Source organism: Leucopleurus acutus (genome assembly GCF_964270905.1).
Source record: "Leucopleurus acutus genome assembly, chromosome: 5".
Lineage (NCBI taxonomy): Eukaryota > Metazoa > Chordata > Mammalia > Artiodactyla > Delphinidae > Leucopleurus > Leucopleurus acutus.
In genome coordinates, this window is record NC_139147.1 from 39693280 (window position 1) to 39708325 (window position 15046).

Below are 15046 nucleotides of genomic sequence, written 5' to 3' on the forward strand. Positions count from 1 at the left end.
AATATTATAAATTATTAGATAGGTAATATTAGCATAACAATAATTTAGTTATAAAATAAGCTAAACATTTTCTAATTTGTGTCTATTATTTCCATATAAAGTTCATATGTTATTATAATGTAGCTACTTGAGATACTGTAAAAGTATTCTTCAAGGAAATCAAACGTGGTTAAAAGGATTAATTAATCAATTAATATTCCTTTAAAAGTAATATGCATGTGCTTCTGTCATCTGTCACCAAAAACTAGTGCTCAGTATTCTTATCATAAAGACACGATTTATGTATTTTGTAATTTTAGTTTTAGTGCAGTGAACAAAATTGTCAAATCAACTTTTCATGATGACTATAATAAAATTTATATATCTGCCATCTTGATTCAAATGCTTTATATATATTTGCTCATTTAGGAATAACAATTTGTGAAACACTGCTAAAATAAGAAAATACAATAAAGTTTCCCTATACATAGAGTGAATCACTGAAGTTCAAATAGGAATTTGATCTTGGAAATTTGGCAAATTCATTTGTATTTTTTTTCTTACCTTGCTTTCCTGACTAATTCAATACTAATTCCCCTCCCCCCCAAAAAAGGGTTTAAACAACAAAGAATAATCTAAGTAATATAATCTAGAGCTTGAGTGCTGAGAAATTTTTGTTGCTTCCACATTGTCCTTCATTTTCTGCTGTCAGTGCCATTCAAGGTCTTTAAAAACTTCACATCTAGATGAACACATTGTTGATTGACTCAGTTTATGAGAATGACCCATATATATATTGAAAGGCCAAATTAAGCCTGAAATAATGAAATCAGCTTATAGCAAGGTCATCACAAAGTTGTTAAGTGATTAGATGTATTTTTGTATTAGTGTTAGCGTAACATAGTCCAAAAGTATCTTCTATCCTAAGACTATTTTCCAAACTAGTTAAACATTGTGATTTATGACCTGATGATTGTGGTCTTTCAACATTAAATACTGTATTGGGGTAGGGTCAGTTCACTGTGTCTTCATACTCCCGTTCCCTGGGTCAGTTTGAAAAGACTCTTGGGACAGGTCCTGAAAATGCAGCATCACGGAGAATGTTAGTTATGCAGGGTATTCACAAATGTATGCAGTGCCACTCACTGACATCTACAAAGGGTCCATTTTATAAATTGTCAAAGGAGCCATTGTGACAGAGTGACACCAGAGAAAAGCTGTCAATTCTATTATTAAATTGACATTCCGCACATGCTGCTTTCAGATGGGGGCCCTTAATGAACTTAGTCTCCCTCTTTTCTGCCCTGCACCTTTTAATGTCTTCTTTCTTATATGCTCTTCAAATAGACATCAGTTGATGTTAAAGCAGTAGATGGGTGAGCCCTCCAAGAGGCCATCCTTCTGGTACATTGATGAAACACCTGGGAGAGAATACTCACGGCATCTCTGTGTTCAAGCATACTATAATGATTGCTACAGAAACAATGACATCTCCCAGGGTATTGTCAATCAAGTGTTTGAGTATAAAAATAAGAACCAAAAAGAAAAAAAAATGTCTTTTAAACAAACAGTACTGTAATCCTATTTGTGAAAAAGAAGAACAAAGCTTTGTCTTAATCTGTGGAGCACAACACCCAGCTTTTAGCTGTTTTTGACAATGAAAAGCCAAGAGTACATGCTTTAGCCAAAACTGAGGGTTTGACACAAGCCGGTTGTTAATTCTCTTGGGAGCTGCATTGTTCTCCTAGCCACTGGAGTCGTGTGTGCTAAACAGGCATCCAGTGAAAAGAGTGCCTACCATCCTTGTTCATTTGTTTAATGTCATTCTCATTGTTATACATCCCCCAAGCCTGGATTTCCCAGGTAGCCAATCATGCTATCCTGCCTGCTGTGAGTCCTCTATGAAGATGACAAGCACCAAAGGATGGCTGACTTTGTTCTCAGGGGTGTCCTGTTGTGGATATCCTGTGATTGACAGCTGTTGAGAAGCAGGACAAGGAGATTTTTTACATCTGTTTACTGCCTTGAAGTTTCTCCATTCCTTCCCACATTGACTATTGTCATTCGTGGAAGAGCTAGAATTTCTACCCTTCCAATGCAGATGTCAGAGAGCCACGGAGCTGTAGGGCTACAAAGTGATTATTATACGAGAAATAAGAAGTGGATCAGGGTCACTGCAGAGTGGAAGGCTGTGATAGTCTGGCTCTTAGAATACAAACATTCCTACATTCTTGACAAGATATTTCATCTTAAGTTATTTTTTGTATGAAGCAGAAAGCTTAAATACTGTATAGTTTCAATATGTTATCAATAGACTGAGGCCTAATTTAAGTTTTTTTTAAATTGGTCCCAACTGCTTTGCTTTAAACTTTTTATTACAGCTAATATTTGTTTTATTACAGCTAATATTTCTTATTTCTTAAAATAGCTAAAAATCTGAGTGGAATTAACATTTCACTAGCAGTAAACTGATAGATTCACTTTTAGTTTTATATTTTCAAATAGTTATTGTTTTTCTTTTTTTACCTGTTTGCTGCATAACTGCTGTGATGCAGAATTCCATAATTTATTGCTTGACTATTTTCTATGCTTCTCTCCAAATCTGATAGAGTAAGAAAATCTGAGGCTTATGTAAAACATTCGCACAGAAAACATATTACGGAACTTTTCTGAATGAAGAAACAAAATTGACGGAATTCCCATGCCCATTATGTTGTCTAAAACTTTCTGAAAAATGTTTGACTGTGGTATATAATTTACTCAACATAAGTGGTTTCCATAGAGCTATTGAAAAGCCTTTCTGTCACTTACTGGCTTTAGGATGATGAGACTTTTAAGCCCTTTGATTCAGAGCTTGTGTTTCACAGTCAAGACTAAAAGCCAAGACTAAAGCAGAACTGAACTTTCCAACTTTAAAAAAAGGATTGAGTTATGTGTAGTCTGAGGGGAAAAAATATCAGTGTGTCTTCAGATACAGAAATATGTGCTAAATGAATATAAAACCTTGAAATATACAAGTCAGCTAAAAAAAATCAAGAGTTTCAAATTTAGTACATCTACCTATATTATTTCTTCCTAATTACCTTTATATATAATATATTTAATTAAATATATAATCACATGTTACATATTTATATACATATATTATTCATATAAAGCAAAATATTTTCTTTCATGTTATTTTACAATACATTTATATAAAACATCTTATTCTGCTTCAGGATAAGAAAAACTTTGAATACTTTTGTAAGGGAGAAAAAAATTCTTTTTTCTACTACCCTCCTAGGTTTCCTGGCTGGGACCCTATAAAGTAGATTGTCAAAAGACAGATTAATAAGAAAAAAGCATGCACATTTATTTAACAGAAGTTTTATGAGACATGGGAGCGTTCATGAGGAAAGGAAGACTTGAAGAAAAGGTTAAGCCTGAACATTTTTATATTAGGTTTGATGAAGAGTGAAAAGTCATGGAAAAACATCAGAAGACAAAAGGGAATGAGCTAAGGGTAGTGAACTGGGGGAAACAGTAATGACTGTGCCTTCAGATTCCTCTTGGCACCCCACCATCTTGGAAGATAAGGATGCTCCTTTCTTCCATGTACAGGGAGGGCATCTCTCACACAAGTGTCTTATGTCCTTTTTCAGGGAAAAACGGGAAGGTCAGAGAGTCCTTCCTGCACCTGCCATTTCTCAAATTCCTTCAGCTTAAAGTAGTCAATATGCCAAGATGTCATATTTTGAGGTAATGTGTTCTGAACCCCATCATTTTCAGTATAATAGTTTGAAGTATTTTGAATTTTTACAAAACAACTTTGATTTTTTTCTTCCCTTCCTTTTCGCCTCTAAATTGCACATGACTTGAAAGAAAATACAGTTGACATTAAGAAATACAGCAATTAACACATATATATGGAATCTAAAAAAAAAAAAGGTTCTCATGAACTGAGGGGCAGGACAGGAATAAAGACATAGATGTAGAGAATGGACTTGAGGAGATGGGGAGGGGGAAGGGTAAGCTGGGACGAAGTGAGAGAGTAGCGTAGACATACATACACTACCAAATGTAAAATAGCTAGCTAGTGGGAAGCAGCTGCATAGCACAGGGAGATCAGCTCAGTGCTTTGTGACCACTTAGAAGGGTGGGATAGGGAGGGTGGGAGGGAGATGCCAGAGGGAGGGGGTATGGGGATATATGTGTACATATAACTGATTCATTTTGTTATACAGCAGAAACTAACACAACATTGTAAAGCAATGATACTCCAATAAAGATGTTAATAAAAAAAAGAAATACAGCAAGAAATTCAAGAGTGTGGAGTGTCATCTTATAAGTATAGTAATCTATGAAAAATCATCAGTAAGAAACTTATGTTTTTGTCCAAATAAAACAAGAATCATCCCTAATGCTATACCAGCTGTAAATTTTATGATTCTTTCATTATAAACTGAAGGGACTTATTACTTTAATAAGGAATACAACATTGTTCATTTTAGAGAAAACACATCCATGCAGGGAAAGCATAAGTTTAATACAATTATAAAATTACACGTCATAAACTATTCTTTGTATTCTATACATGTTGATTATATATATATATATTAATATAAATATATATAATATGTATTTTATTTTAAATTTGACATTCAAATTATATTATAATTAAATTATAATTTCCAACATTTTGAATGCAAATTTTTTTATTCAATATCTGTTTACTCAGCAAAAATATAATGAAATGGTGGTGTTATACTACTGGGGATATAGCAAAAAGACAGCATCCCTGCCCTCATGGAGCTCACACTGCAGTACAAGGAAATAATAATTAACAAATAAATAAGTTGTATGATTATTTGATAATAAGTAAAATAAAGCATAAAAAGGAGGCAATAACTTTAAATAGAGTGATAAGGAAAGCCCTCTCTGAGAAGGTAACATTAAAAAATAATAATAATAAACAGAATTAAATAAGACTGAGCCATGTAGATAGAAAGGGTATCCAGCAGAGGGAAGAGGATATAACAGAACCCGAGGCTAGAGGACATCTGGCTTATTTCCAGAAGAGTGAGAGTATAGCTGAAATATCAAAAGGAAGATAAGAGGAGTAAAGACTAAAGTCAGAGATACAAAGGAAGTAAGGTTATATAAGGGTCTGTGGAATATTCTGTAGATTTTAAACATTACTCTCAATGATATGGAGAGCCATTGGAGAGTTTTGAACAGAGAAATGAAATGATCTACTATGTGTTTTTAAACCGTCAATTTGTGGTGAATAAACTGGAGCATTAGCACAAAACCTGAAGGAGGGAGACAAGTTAGACTTTTGCAATATTTTAGGCTGAGATAGTGGTGGCTTGAATGTCATGGCAGAGGAAATGGTGAGAAACAATTCAATTCTGGATATTTTTTATCAAATCTACAGCTGAGAAGATTTGCTGACAGACTGTATGTGGGGTGCAAAGTATTTCCCCCAAGATTCTTTAGCTGAGCAAGTAGAAGGATGGAGTTGCCATTAATTGAAACTGGACAGCTGTGTAAGGAGCAGGTTGGTTGGCTAAGATGAGGAAATTGATTTAGGACATGTTATGTTAGACATGCCCACTAAGTGGTTAGAGATATAACATAAACAAGCTATAAGGCTGGAGTTCATGGGAAAGGGTTGGGCTCAGTAAACAAAATTGGGAGTTTATATATATCATATAAACTATATAGTTGACATATAAAGTCAGAGACTAAATGAAATCACCCGGAGAATGAGTATGTATAGTATGCATGTGTATATGTATGTGTGTATATGGTATTTATAAATATAATAAAAATAAATATATGTATGTATATAGTTGATTTATATTTATATACATGTATAAATTATTATAAATGAGTGTAGTGTATATATGTGTGTGTATACACACACATACACACACACACATATAGAAGAGAAATCCAAGGACTGAGCCCTGGGTTATTCCAAAGTTTAGAAGCCAAGTGATGAGGAATCAGCCAACAAGACTCAAAAGACACAGACAGTGAAGTAAAAGGAAAATCATAAGAATAGGGGCCCCAGTAGCCAAGTCAAAACTGTTTCAACAAGGTAGAATTAATCAACCATGTCAAATGACTCATAGGTCAAGGATGAAGATGACTAAGAATTTAAATTGCATTTAGCAACAAGAAGATGATTAAAGATCTTGACAAGAATGCAATTCCATATGCATTTTGAGGGGAGGGTTACAATTAGAGTGCTTTCAAAAGACAATGTGGGGCTTCCCTGGTGGTGCAGTGGTTGAGAGTCAGCCTGCCAATGCACGGGACACGGGTTCGTGCCCCGGTCCAGGAAGATCCCACATGCCACGGAGCGGCTGGGCCCATGAGCCATGGCCACGGAGCCTGTGCGTCCAGAGCCTGTGCTCCGTAATGGGAGAGGCCACAACAGTGAGAGGCCTGCATACCGCAAAACAAAAAGACAATGTGGAAAACATCATTGGCATTGTTTGGAATTTTTCCATTAAACAGTCATAGCAGAGGTTCCGAGAAGATGGCAGAAGAGTAAGACACGGAGATCACCTTCCTACCCACAGATGCATCCGAAATACATCTACATGTGGAACAGCTCCTACGGAACACCTACTGAATGATGGCAGAAGACCTCAGACCTCCCAAAAGGCAAGAAACTCCCCACGTACCTGGGTAGGGCAAAAGAAAAAAGAAAAAACAGAGACAAAAGAATAGGGAGGGGACCTGTACCAGTGGGAGGGAGCTGTGAAAGGAGGAAAGGTTTCCATACATTAGAAGCCCCTTTGCGGGTGGAGACTGCAGGTGGCGGAGCGGGGAGAGCTTCGGAGCCGTGAAGGAGAGTGCAGCAACAGGGATGCAGAGGGCAAAGCAGACAGATTCCTGCATAGAGGGCCGGTGCTGACCGGCACTCACCAGCCCGAGAGGCTTGTCTGCTCACCCGCCGCGGTGGGCGGGTCTGGGAGCTCAGGCTCGGGCTTTGGTCGGATGCGGGGAGAGGACTGGGGTTGGCAGCGTGAACACAGCCTGAAGGGGCTAGTGCGCCATGGCTAGCAGGGAGGGCGTCCGGGAAAAAGTCTGGAGCTGCTGAAGAGGCAAGAGACCATTGTTTCAGGGTGCATGAAGAGAGGGGATACAGAACACCACCTAAACAAGCTCCAGAGACGGGTGTGAGCCACGGCTATCAGCGCAGACCCCAGAGACGGGCATGAGATGCTAAGGCTGCTGCTGCAGCCACCAAGAAGCCTGTGTGCGAGCACAGGTCACTATCCACACCTCCCCGCCCGGGAGGCTGTGCAGTCCGCCACTGCCAGGGACCCGTGATCCAGGGGCAACTTCCCTGGGAGAACGCACTGCGCGCCTCCGGCTGGTGCAACGTCACAATGGCCTCTCTTGCTGCAGGTTTGCCGTGGCTTCCGTACCCCTCCCTACACCTAGCCTGAGTGAGCCAGAGCCCCTGAATCAGCTGGTCCTGTAACCCCGTCCTATCTGAGCGAAGAACAGACGCCCTCAGGCGACCTACACGCAGAGGCGGGGCCAAATCCAAAGCTGAACACCAGGAGCTGTGTGAACAAAGAAGAGAAAGAGAAATCTCTCCCAGCAGCCTCAGAAGCAGTGGATTAAAGCTCCACAATCAACTTCATGTACCCTGCATCTGTGGAATACCTGAATAGACAACAAATCTTCCCAAATTGAGGAAGTGGACTTTGAAAGCAAGATTTATGATTTTTTCCCCTTTTCCTCTTTTTGTATGTGTATGCTTCTGTGTGAGATTTTGTCTGTATAGCTTTGCTTTCATCATTTACCCTAGGGTTCTGTCTGTCTGGTTCTTTTTTCCTTTTTTCTTTACTTTTTAATTTTTTTTTCTTAATAATTATTTTTTATTTTAACAACTTTGTTTTATTTTATCTTATTTTATTTTATCCTCTTTCTTTCTTTCTACCTTTTCTTCCTTTTATTCTGAGCCGTGTGGATGAAAGGCTCTTAGTGCTCCAGCCAGGACTCAGGGCTGTACCTCTGAGGTGGGAGAGCCAAGTCCAGGATACTGGTCCACAAGAGACCTGCCAACCCCACGTAATACAAATGGCTAAAATCTCCCAGAGATCGCCATCTCAACATCAAGACCCAGCTTCACTCAACGACCAGCAAGCTACAGTGCTGACACCCTATGCCAAACAACTAGCAAGACAGGAACACAGGCCCATCCATTAGCAGAGAGGCTGCCTAAAATCATAAGGCCATAGACATCCCAAAACACACCACCAGACGTGGACCTGCCCACCAGATAGACAAGATCCAACCTCATCCACCAGAACACAGGCACCACTACCCTAAACCAGGAAACCAACAGAACCCACTGAACCAATCTTAGCCACTAAGGACAGACACCAAAAGCAATGGGAAATACGAACCTGAAGGCTGTGAAAAGGAGACCCCAAACACAGTAAGATAAGCAAAATGAGAAGACAGAAAAACACACAGCAGATGAAGGAGCAAGGTAAAAACCCACCAGACCTAACAAATGAAGAGGAAATTGGCAGTCTACATGAAATAGAATTCAGACTAATGATAGTAAAGATGATCCAAAATCTTGGAAATAAAATAAAGAAAATGCAAGAAACTTTAACAAGGACCTAGAAGAACTAAAGATGAAACAAACAATGATGAACAACACAATAAATGAAATTAAAAATACTCTAGAAGGGATCAATAGCAGAATAACTGAGGCAGAAGAATGGATGAGTGACCTGGAAGATAAAATATTGGAAATAACTAGTACAGAGCAGAATACAGAAAAAAGAATTAAAAGAACTGAGGATAGTCTCAGAGACCTCTGGGAAAACATTTTTCGCACCAACATTTGAACTATAGGGGTCCCAGAAGAAGAAGAGAAAAAGAAAGGGACTAAGAAAATATTTTAATAGATTATAGTAGAAATTTTCCCTAATATGGGAAAGGAAATAGTTAATCAAGTCCAGGAAGCACAGAGAGTCCCATACAAGATAAATCCAAGGAGAAACACACCGAGACAAATATTAATCAAACTGTCAAAAATTAAATACAAAGAAAACATATTAAAAGCAGCAAGGGAAAAACACCAAATAACACACAAGGGAATCCCCATAAGGTTAACAGCTGATCTCTTAGCAGAAACTCTGCAAGCCAGAAGGGAGTGGCAGGACATATTTAAAGTGATGAAGGAGAAAAACCTACAACCAAGATTATTCTACCCAGCAAGGATCTCATTCAGATTTGAAATGAAATGAAATGAAATGAAAACCTTTACAGACAAGCAAAAGCTGAGAGAGTTCAGCACCACCAAACCAGCTTTACAACAAATGCTAAAGGAATTTCTCTAGGCAAGAAACACAAAAGAAGGAAAAGACCTAAAAGAACAAACCCAAAATAATTAAGAAAATGGTAATAGGAACATACATATCAATAATTACCTTAAATGTAAATAGATTAAATTATCCCACCAAAAGACACAGACTGGCTGAATGGATACAAAAACAAGACCCATATATATGCTGTCTACAAGAGACCCACTTAGGACCTAGGGACACATACAGACTGAAAGTGAGGGGATGAAAAAAGATATTCCATGCAAATGGAAACCAAAATAAAGCTGGCGTAGCAATTCTCATATCAGAAAAAAATAGACTTTAAAATAAAGACTATGACAACAGACAAAGAAGGACACTACTTAATGATCAAGAGATCGATCCAAGAAGAAGATATAACAATTGTAAATATTTATGCACCCAACGTAGGAGCACCTCAATACATAAGGCAAATGCTAACAGCCATAAAAGGGGAAATCGACAGTAACACAATCATAGTAGGGGACATTAACACCCAACTTTCACCAAAGGACAGATCGTCTAAAATGAAAATAAATAAGGAAACACAAGCATTAAATGATATACTAAACAAGATGGACTTAATTGATATTTATAGGACAGTCCATCAAAAACCAACAGAATATATTGTTTTCTCAAGTGCTCATGGAACATTCTCCAGGATAGATCATATCTTGGGTCACAAATCAAGCCTTGGTAAATTTAAGAAAATGGAAATCGTATCAAGTACCTTTTTTGACCACAATGCTATGAGACTAGATATCAATTATAGGAAAAGCTCTGTAAAAATTACAAACACATGGATGCTAAACAATAGACTACTTAATAACTAAGTGATCACTGAAGAAATCAAAGAGGAAATCAAAAAATACCTAGAAACAAATCACAATGGAGACACCACGATCCAAAACCTATGGGATGCAGCAAAAGCAGTTCTAAGAGAGAAGTTTATAGCCATACAATCCTACCTTAAGAAACAGGAAACATCTCAAATAAACAACCTAACCTTGCACCTAAATCAATAAGAAAAAGAAGAACAAAAAACCAAGAAAGTTAGCAGGAGGAAAGAAATCATAAAGATCAGATCAAAAATAAATGAAATAGAAATGAAGGAAATGATAGCAAAGATCAATAAAACTAAAAGGTGGTTCTTTGAGAAGATAAACAAAATAGATAAACCATTAGCCAGACTCAACAAGAGAAAAAGGGAGATGACTCAAATCAATAGAATTAGAAATGAAAAAGGAAAAGTAAAAACTGACACTGCAGAAATACAAAGGATCATGAGAGATTACTACAAGAAACTCATGACAATAAAATGGACAACCTGGAAGAAATAGACAAATTATTAGAAATGCACAACCTGCTAAGACTGAATCAGGAAGAAATAGAAAATATGAACAGACCAATCACAAGCACTGAAATTGAAACTGTGATTAAAAATCTTCCAACAAACAAAAACCCAGGACCGGATGGCTTCACGGGAGAATTCTACAAAATATTTAGAGAAGAGCTAACACCTATCCTTCTCAAACTCTTCCAAAATATAGCAGAGGGAGGAATACTCCCAAATTCATTCTACGAGGCCACCATCACCTTGATACCAAAACCAGATAAGGATGTCACAAAGAAAGAAAACTACAGGCCAATATCACTGATGAACATAGATGCAAAAATCCTCAACAAAATACTAGCAAACAGAATCCAACAGCACATTAAAAGGATCATACACCACGATCAAGTGGGGTTTATTCCAGGAATGCAAGGATTCTTCAATATAGGCCAATCAATCAATGTGATAAACCATATTAACAAATTGAAGGAGAAAAACCATATGATCATCTCAATAGATGCAGAGAAAGCTTTTGACAAAATTCAACACCCATTTATGATAAAAACCCTGCAGAAAGTAGGCACAGAGGGAACTTGCCTCAACATAATAAAGGCCATATATGACAAACCCACAGCCAACATCATCCCCAATGGTAAACAAATGAAAGCATTTCCACTAAGATCAGGAAAAATATAAGGTTGCCCACTCTCACCAGTCTTATTCAACATAGTTTTGGAAGTTTTAGCCACAGCAATCAGAGAAGAAAAGGAAATGAAAGGAATCCAAATCGGAAATGAAGAAGTAGAGCTGTCACTGTTTGCAGATGACATGATATTATACATAGAGAATCCTAAAGATGCTACCAGAAAACTACTAGAGCTAATCAATGAATTTGGTAAAGTTGCAGGATAAAAAATTAATGCACAGAAATCTCTTGCATTCCTATACACTAATGATGAAAAATCTGAAAGGGAAATCAGGAAAACACTCTCATTTACCATTGCAAGAAAAAGAATAAAATATCTAGGTATAAACCTACCTAAGGAGACAAACGACCTGTATGCGGAAAATTATAAGACACTGATGAAAGAAATTAAAGATGATACAAACAGATGGAGAGATATGTCATGTTGTTGGATTGGAAGAATCAACATGGTGAAAATGACTCTACTACCCAAAGCAATCTACAGATTCAGTGCAATCCCTATCAAACTACCACTGGCATTTTTCACAGAACTAGAACAAAAAATTTCACAATTTGTATGGAAACACAAAAGACCACGAATAGCCAAAGCAATCTTGAGAACGAAAAATGGAGCTGGAGGAATCAGGCTCCCTGACTTCAGACTATACTACAAAGTTACAGTAATCAAGACAGTACGGTACTGGTACAAAAACAGACAGATAGATCAATGGAATAGGATAGAAAGCCCAGAGATAAACTCACGCACATATGGTCACCGTATCTTTGATAAAGGACGCAGGAATGTACAGTGAAGAAAGGACAGCCTCTTCAATAAGTGGTGCTGGGAAAACTGGACAGGTACATGTAAATGTATGAGATTAGATCACTCCCTAACACCATATACAATAATAAGCTCAAAATGGATTAAAGAGCTAAATGTAAGGCCAGAAACTATCAAACTCTTAGAGGAAAACATAGGCAGAACACTCTATGACATAAATCACAGCAAGGTCCTTTTTGACCCACCTCCTAGAGAAATGGAAATAAGAACAAAAATAAACAAATGGGACCTAATGAAACTTCAAAGCTTTTACACAGCAAAGGAAACCATAAACAAGACCAAAAGACAACCGTCAGAATGGGAGAAAATATTTGCAAATGAAGCAACTGACAAAGGATTAATCTCCAAAACTTACAAGCAGCTCATGCAGCTCAATAACAAAAAGCAAACAACCCAATCCAAAAATGGGCAGAAGACCTAAATACACATTTCTCCAAAGAAGATATACAGACTGCCAACAAACACATGAAAGAATGCTCAACATCATTAATCATTAGAGAAATGCAAATCAAAACTACAATGAGATATCATATCATACCAGTCAGAATGGCAATCATCAAAAAATCTAGAAACAATAAATGCTGGAGAAGTTGTGGAGAAAAGGGAACCCTCTTGCACTGCTGGTGGGAATGTGAATTGGTACAGCCACTATGAAGAACAGTATGGAGGTTCCTTAATAAACTACAAATAGAACTACCATATGACCCAGCAATCCCACTACTGGGCATATACCCTGAGAAAACCATAATTCAAAAAGAGTCATGTACCAAAATGTTCATTGCAGCTCTATTTGCAATAGCCCGGAGATGGAAACAACCTAAGTTTCCATCATCGGATGAATGGATAAAGATGATGTGGCACATATATACAATGGAATATTATTCAGCCATAAAAAGAAACGAAATTGAGCTATTTGTAATGAGGTTGGTAGACCTAGAGTCTGTCATACAGAGTGAAGTAAGTCAGAAAGAGAAAGACAAATACCGTATGCTAACACATATATATGGAATTTAAGGAAAAAAAATGTCATGAAGAACCTAGGTGTAACACAGGAATAAAGACACAGGCCTACTAGAGAACGGACTTGAGGATATGGGGAGGGGGAAGGGTGAGCTGTGAGCAAGCAAGAGAGAGGCATGGACATATATACACTACCAAACGTAAGGTAGATAGCTAGTGGGAAGCAGCCGCAAAGCACAGGGAGATCAACTCGGTTTTTGACCACCTAGAGTGGTGGGATCGGGATGGTGGGAGGGAGACTCAAGAGGGAAGAGATATGGGAATATATGTATAACTGATTCACTTTGTTATAAAGCAGAAACTAACACACCAGTGTAAAGCAATTATACTCCCATGAAGATGTTAAAAAAAAAAAAAAGACAGTCGTAGCAAGTAGGATAGCAAGACTAAAGAGTCAACACAATGTTTACACTAAAGTCTTGTGATGAATTCATTGGGAGGAAATAAGAAAAAAAAATATTATCCATGTTATCACAACCCAGAAATAACTAGTGCACAATATGTTTATTGTGACTCTCCTTTCAAAATAAATAAACTCATTGACATGGAATTTTATCATTTCATTTTTTTAATTTAACCTTTAATTAAAATGGGATTTATTCTGAATAGGATGTGCTATAGAAATACCATAATCATTGGGATAATACAGTATATTAAGTAAATATGCTGATTATAAAACTCTGCAGTCCTTATTTAGTAAACTAAAAATATGTAAACCAAAATGTATAGTAAGCTAAAATAATAGTAATACACTAAAATACCAATAGATGGATATATAGATGGGGCTCACCGTGATACAGAAAGGAATCTTACTAACAGTTATCTCAGGATGATAGGATAGTGAAGAAATTTGTTTTGATCTTGTTTACTTTTCTACATTTTCCAAATTTTCTATAATAAATATAGTTTTCCAATTAAAAAAAAGAAAAATTTCAGAGTATTCCCATTGCTCTAAAATAAACTATGTTTCTTTTCTCATGAGACCTACCTCTCCAGGCTTATTTCACACAACTCTGCCTTCCTGGCCTTCTAACCCCATCTGTGCTCCAGCATTAATGGACTATTTTTAACTTCCTGAACAAAGTATGCTGTTGCATGTCTCTGTGCCATTGCAGGCAATAGTTTCTCTACCCAAAATGTCCTTTTCTCCCTCTTTTACCTGGTGAAACCACCTGGTGAGCCACCTTTGAAGATTCTCCTCAAATATTTCTTCCTCTAAGAAACGTAACAAGACAGAACTCTGACAGTGTTTTTTTCATCTATCTTCTTTGAGTCTATTGTTTATTAATGTTCCAGAATTTATAACAACTTATTACTAATCACCTTATCCTAACTACACATGCCAATCAAATTGAGAACATGAGAAAAAGGGAAAAGTCCTCTTTACCAAGTTCACTGAAGCAAGTTGTAAGTGGTATCTGTCACTAACCTTTATTTCCTTCTCCTGGACTCTTCACCTTGACATGCATATGGCTGGGCAACACATGGAGACTTTCATAAAACTGTGATTTGAATCTACTTGGTGTCTTTCAAAAGAATTAAGAAGCTAACACTTAAGATAAAAACTCTCTTTACAGGGCTTCCCTGGTGGTGCAGTGGTTGAGAGTCGGCCTGCAGATGCAGGGGACACGGTTCGTGCCCCGGTCCGGGAAGATCCCACGTGCCGCGGAGCGGCTGGGCCCGTGAGCCATGGCCGCTGAGCCTGCGCGTCCGGAGCCTGTGCTCCGCAACGGGAGAGGCCACAACAGTGAGAGGCCCGGGTACCGCAAAAAAAAAAAAAAAACTCTCTTTACAAATTGTCATGCACTATGGAAGTT